The sequence below is a fragment of the Plectropomus leopardus genome, chromosome 17 (assembly GCF_026936395.1).
Source record: "Plectropomus leopardus strain MGB_pleo_1.0 chromosome 17, ASM2693639v1, whole genome shotgun sequence".
NCBI lineage: Eukaryota > Metazoa > Chordata > Actinopteri > Perciformes > Serranidae > Plectropomus > Plectropomus leopardus.
Window position 1 is genome coordinate 11191186 of NC_142192.1, and position 7334 is coordinate 11198519.

Below are 7334 nucleotides of genomic sequence, written 5' to 3' on the forward strand. Positions count from 1 at the left end.
ATCAAATAAAACAATGTATCATTAGCTCTTGGACTATTGGTCTGGCAAAACAATTTTAATATTTTACTGTAGGCTCTCAGAAAGTTTGATAATAAATTTGATTGGCACCACCCTAATGTTTCCCCATAACTTCATGATATATTTACCCCGGAATAACCTGTATACATGTATACAGATGCAGATATGAAACAGTAGATTAAGCTGCAGTGTTGGTACTCTTCTCTCTCTGTCTGTGAGAGTTTACATTGATGTGTGCTTCTTTGGACTTTAATCCTTCCTCTGAGTGCCAACCTTCTTTTATATCAACTGTCAAACTCTCAACATACATTGTATCAGAGGGAAACATCAAGCAATTATGTAATATCTACATACAGATTATCTGATTCTCTACATACAGATGAAGCATTGAGAAAAAAATGAAAGGTGGTGCCAAACAGAAATAAACAACAAAAACTAAACACATCTACTGTAAAATAAATAAGGTCGCTCTGGCTGGTTGATGTGAAACACACCTTTATTGAGTGCCTGTGCCCAGAAAAGGGCTTGGAGAGAGAAAAAGAAGGGAATGATTTAGTGGGTTAAGTGGGTATTTAAGCAGGAAGTGACACGGTTGGACCGGGAGGTGTGGTCCTGCTCCTGAAATTCTGTTAGAGCTTCAAAAAAATGCAAAAAAAAACCCCAAACAAAAATAACATAATCCAAGAGTTTAGCATCTAGGCCCCTAATAGTGGTCAACACAACATAACTACACTCAATATAGCAACCAGTCAAGATACAAACTGACCTGTCACAGTGACACATAGGGGAAGTATATAAGTGGTGAGGTCAAACCAAATAACAGACGGAGGAACCAAGAAGGATGCCAACCACAACCTTAAAACAAAGCAGAACTAACCAAACCCAAATTCCTCCAATGACATGTATATTAAGATTTATTTCTTTATATATAGTGTATAGTTCAGCCTTGGCAAAACATTGCAAAATGTCTATGTAAACTGAAACTGTGGCGCTTTGCACACCCTTGTGTCGTGCAGGCGCCTTTTAATACTGCAGGACTGAACCAGCTGAATTCAAAGGGGCTTTATTAGTGTGTGAATACGTACATCTGCATTGCTGAAAGTAAGTGTGAAATGAAAACAAAAAGTGTATCTGCAGTAAGTAAAGATTTACCAGAATTTATTCTGTATATACATATATTGTTTGGGTGCAGCTCTGACACAACCACCAAACTGGAGAAAACAAAATCACCAAACAAAAGACAGTAGATGAGTTCAAAAGCCATGACTTAAATATTTATTTAAAACTTGTTTATTTTCCAGGATATAACTCTCCAAATGCCACGATGTTACATATCCGGTACAGCAGGTGGCGGCATGCACCTTTAACATTGGTTTGTAACCCGCCGATGAACAGACAGAAGAAGAAGACACACCTTTCTGTCCACCAGGAGAAGATGTCCCCAAACAACCACAGTGGCTCAAAAAAACAACTTCAAAAAAACACTTTGCCCGTGCAGCTCCACAATGCTTAAATGTGTGAACACCATAGAAACGAGGTAAGATTAAAGCAAAAACTGATCCAAATCAAAGCAGCTGTGTTAATTGTTTTGTGTGGTTCACTGCAAATGAGGGAGAGTGAGAGTGAAAACATGAGCCTGCGCGTCTGTTGCCATCAGAGTCTGTCATACCTGCTGGTTTGTTTCCACATTAATGTTTAACCTCTTAAACTCTGCTGGACCAAACCCTGGCTCCTGTGTTTGCTCAAATCCATTTAATTTAATTTTCTGTTTGAGATCCTAAATTTTCCCAAATCTGGGAAATTATTAATATCTACCAAAATGTTGGTAAAATGTTTATAAAACCTAATATTTTTGTGAAAATCAATGCTTTCAGAGGTTAAAATGATCAAAATGTTAAACTATTTTACAGTTTTTCATACCAAAGCAACTTGTTGACATTGTTGTAGAACCAAATTCATAACAACAGCTACTTGTATACACGTAAAATATAATTTTAATTTAGTCTCAAAATGTTATGTTAACATAATAGTTGTGCTACATAACTTGTTAATAGGGATACTTTGGCTGTAAACGAGTGCCTCTTGTTACTTTGGTTTTACAAAATTCTAAAGGAGTGTGTTTTTACAACAAAATGATTGAATGTTTTGCAATAGTTTTAACCTCTGAAACCAGTGATTTTCACATTCATGGAAATTCTCAATTTTCTAGGTCCTGTGTAGTAGCTTTGGAAAGTTTGGGATCTCAAATAGAATTTATAATTAGTTTCAATGAATTTCAGCATCATATAGCTGAAACACAGTAGCCAGTGATCAGTCCAGCAGAGTTTAATGATAAACACCAGTGCACTGTTTCATAGCTACACAATTCAAAGTTTCAAACATACAACAACACACAGGGTGGCAGTGAATTAAAGAGCAGCATAGCTGTAAAAGCAGTGGTGGAGGAAGTATTCAGTTCCTTTACTTTAGTAAAAGTACTGATACTACCCTGTGAAAGTACAAGTAAAAGTCCTGCATTAAAAATGTTACTTAAATTAAAGTATGTAAGTATGAAAAGTAAAAATACCCAATTCAGAAAAATCTAGAAAAAGCACCCCAAAATTAAAAACTATAAAAAAGTGTACACTTAAATGTTTACTAATGTTTACTAAAATAATAATTGCCAAATTGCCAAAGTACCAAATTCAGAAAATGTTTAAAAAGCTCAAACAACTCATTTATAAAAAAACAAAGAAAAAAAGGGAAAATTACTTAAATGTATATTAAAATTATTACCAGAGTGCTCAATCCAGAAAAAGTTAAAATCACCCCCCAAAAATCCCTCAAATCTTTTTTTAAAAAAACAGAACCTCACCCCACCCCTAAAACATAACTTGTTTATCAAAATAGTTTCCAATTAATTTTCTATCCATCAGCTAACTGATTAATTGACTAATCATTTCAGCTGTACTTGTATTCACTTTAGGGTAGTTTAATTTCTAATAATACACCTTATTTTCTACACTATTTTAAGATTTTTAATGCAAAAATCTTAATTCGTTACGTAACTAAAGCTGATGTAGTGGAGTAAAAGTATAAGGTGGCATAAAGAGAGTAGATGCAAGTAAAGTACAATTACCTGAAATTTGTTCTAAAGTAGAGAACTTAAGTAAATGCACTCAGTTGCATTCCACCACTGTGTAAGAGTAAGCCTAGTAGACTACCAGTATTAGACTGATGTCCATGTTGTGGACACTTGATGCTGTGTATGTCAGCTGTCCCCGCGGCTTGTCGTCTCTGACTGTCCGCCTTTCTTCCAGCCTCCTCAGGTAGCTGTCCAAGCTCCACCTCCCGTCCATGCATCCACCTTGCCTCCCCGGGGGACTCGCTGCAGCGGCATCACATTTCAGCATGGTGTGCACTCTACGCTTCAGAAGCTGCCCAACGATAGGCGCTCGTTCCTGGGGAGAGACCTGCCTCCGTCCCTCCCCAGGAGTGGAGGGAGTTGGGTTCCACTGACTCATGCATAAAAGATAAAGCAGTGGAGGGGAAATTCAGCCGAGCACCACAACAGCTACTGTGACGGTCCTCTCCCGGAGAGATCAGGACGAGCTGCACACAGAGTGAATTATTGGCTGTAAAAGGCTGCTGAGGTCACTCTGCTCCACTCATGCTCTGGAGGGAGTATCTGTCCTGGGGATGGGCAGAAGCGGCCGAGTGTTGCTCTTTGATGGGTGAGTGGCCATCACACACTGGCACCAGCTTGGCATCATGGAGCTGCCTCGACGCCTGAACTGGATACGAAACCGACCCTGGAGGCCCCATGTCTGCCGCAGGGAGTTCAACCGTAAGTCCCTGTGCCTAATATGAGCTAGTTTGGCTTTTTTTCTGTCCTCATAGATGGCATTTTGTTCAAAATGTTGTGTTTTGCTAGAAAATGCCCTTGTCTGCCCTTCTAATTATTTAAGTGCTGTTATGAACCTGAGAAGCCCCCGGTGAGGTCAGCTCAGTCTTGTCAGGTGAAGTGTTGATAGTGACCCTTACAGACTCCTTCTGTGCCTCGTGCTGTGGAGAACATACTGTTACCTTTTTGTTTCTGATCCTTGATTGTTTTTAGAAAAGGTTTCGCTTTAACAATGGGATTCTCAGTGGGATGCTAAACCCAAAAACCAGTGAGCAAACGGAGGACAAAATACTCAAATTACACTTATTTTTGGCTCACGTCATTATAAAAAAATGCTTACACATTCTGGCACAAAGCCTTTATCAGAGCGTTTACAGTGCAATTAAATATCAAATAAATGCGAGAAGTTAGAGTATTGTTGTCCTCCTTGACTTGATGTGCTACCTTTTTAGTTTTTTGAAATAAGATGTTTGGTGATTATAAGCATGTAAATATACCACATAATCTTCCAGGTTTTGCATTTTAAATTAGTAATGGGACTCAGTAAGTTGTGCTCCCTCGTTTTCCACCAAGCAGGCACCATTTACATCCCCCGCAACGGACCAGGTGTCTGATAAGATTGATGCTGAGTATGACATAGTGTGGGAGAGAAATAATACACCAGCTACATGTAGCTTCATGACATAAACCAGCGGCAATAAATCGACCTTGTACCTTGTTTCCAGTGGTTTTCTCTAAGGGACCCTTTCCTGATTTATAGAAACTTTTTTAACAATCATACATACTTTAAACTGGATCAGCATCACTTTTCTTTTGCTGCATTCAGACGCCTTTTGCAACTATTAAAACCTGAGAAAATGGTTTGATTTTTTTCAAAAACATGGGGAAAAAATGCAATGAGCAACTTCAATGGCAATGTTTCGCAGACTTCAAGAAATTATTAAATTTAGAAAATGATTAAACAAAAGAGCTGGGGAAAATGACGCAAACTATATATATAATATAGATATATAGATATGTAGATAGATATATTGATATTTAGATATATGTTGCTGATAAATCGGCAACAAGGTTTGTCTGGCACACAGCTGGAGATGGCGGTCAGCTGACACTGCAGTCTATTTGATCAGACTTAATCAGTGAATGTTTAATTGAAATCGCATCTGTGTTGATTGTGTGGGATCAGATTGTTTGGAGAATGGATTACAGCGCTGATGTGGACTTGCCAAGTGGGTCTAGTGGTGTAATATTTGAATCTGGTGTTCCGTGCAAACTGTGCAGCAACAAAAAAAAAATTCTCGGCCTTGGACATGGACACACAGAAAGAACATGTTAAGTAGTGTTTAGTGCATACCACTATGGTGCACTAACGTGGATCAGTTGAAACTGAGTGCACACTGGCTGCTGCTGTCTGAGTCTTGCTGAGCTGAAAGGATTTAGTTTTGCTTCAAACTGTTTCTTGAGCAAAGTGCAGTTTTGTCCTCATCCCACATCCTGTCAACGCATCATTTTATGAGGCTGTTTTGGAAGCAGAGACAGTGAGAGAGAGAAATGTGTTTCTCTACATACTCACGTATTTAATTTTCTCCCTGGGGATCCACAATCATGTTGTCTTACTTTGAAAACCAAAAAAGCTTTGCTTGGTTGTTCATCCAGGGAGTGTATGCATAATTGTGTGGGATAGACTTGATAATTATGTGCTCAGTATTAGGTTGTTTCAGGCTGGTGGCAGGGTGCAGGTGGGGCAGTGTGTGCAGGGGGGAGCCGTTGATCCACTGAATGGTTATGACAGGGAGAAGACTTGAAATGCTGATGCTTTAAAGAGAGCACGTCCTGTGTAAGAATTCAATTTGTCTGGATGGCATTTGATCAATGTTGTTTAATGGGGGCACTGAAACCCATTACACTCTCTCAGGTGATGACCGCCAGCAGACGGCCGCCACACAGGAAGGAGAAAAGCATTAATTTACTAATGAGAAAACACAGTGTGATTCAAATAGAGATTGCGTTATAGATGAAACTAAAAAGTAACAAATAGAACTGATATGTTTTACAGCTCTGGATGATTTTCTCCTTGTTGCCTCCTGAAATCACCTCTATCTGACAGGCTTTAGTGGTGATACACTGTGGACAAACAGTCCAGAGAGTACAATCAGGATGTGTTAAAATACCTTCAGCAGCTGGTATCAAAGCTCTGAGCACTGACGGCACCAAAAATGGATATTTTTATCCACACTGATATCACACACGGCATTTAGATATATTTATATTCTACAATATTTAGTAACTTAAGTCAATGTTTAGCTGTTGCATCTATGCAGTAGCCATTGCACAGACATGAAGCACTCCAAATGAATCTTTAAATGGTAAGTTTATTATTTTTCAACCTGGACCCTATTTTCTCATGTTCGTTTGTGTCTCAGTGGCCAGTGGGAACAACAGTTTTTGACACTGTTCAAGTACTGAGCAATATACATGCTGCATTTTCTAATTTTTGGTGGTTTTGACAGTAGCGATTAAGGGGCTGTTTCTTGTTAAACAAAAAGGATCTTACTCTTTTAACAAAAATGTTTATCTCTGTAGGGATCCTTTTCATTATTTTGTCAAGCATATTAATAATCTGAGCCTGTCAGTGGCAAAACAACTGCTTTTAGTGAACGTACACTGACCGTGCGAAATCGCCCCACGTGGTTACATTGCATCCTTTTTCGCTGCTGAGGCGCTTTCATTCAGTACCAGACTAATTTCAAAACTTTTGTTCCCAATAGTCTCTTAGACACAAAAACATGGGAAATAGGGTCCTGGCTGAATAATACCATACTATACTTGAGCAATTAAACCTAAACTATTAAAAACACTATTAAAAATGTGGGAAGATCTGAAGATGCAGCCTCACTTTACATTGATAACATGTAGCGTGTACTAGTCTCAATGATTATCTTGTAGTTTTTCGGCTAGTAAACATGTTCCCTCCAGCCTTTTTAATGCAACAGTCAGCAGCATGATGACTTGGAAGCCAACACTTCAAAGAGGAAGCACTCAGGTTGAAGGATATTGATTATTTCCTCAGGAGAAGTCTTTGAGTGGCTTTTTCCACTGATGATTATCTCAGTATTTATTAATAAGAGAGCAGAGGTTGTCTGGTTTTACCAGCAGCCACCACCACGCCTTGAGCAAATAATAATTTAATGTAATATTTTTTTATAGCAACTTACAACAAATAGACAAAAACTTGAGCTTTTATAGGAACAATTCAGTCAAGCACAACAGATAGGATTACTGTAATCAAAGTTGTATTACCACCAAACGATTGATTAAAAGGCTAAAATAATAACTTGACTAAAACAGGAAGTTGAAAAAAGCTAAAGTTAAAGGTCAACCTGTTAATGTTAAAATTTAGATCCCTAATGATACTTTGAGCAGCTGACAGGAA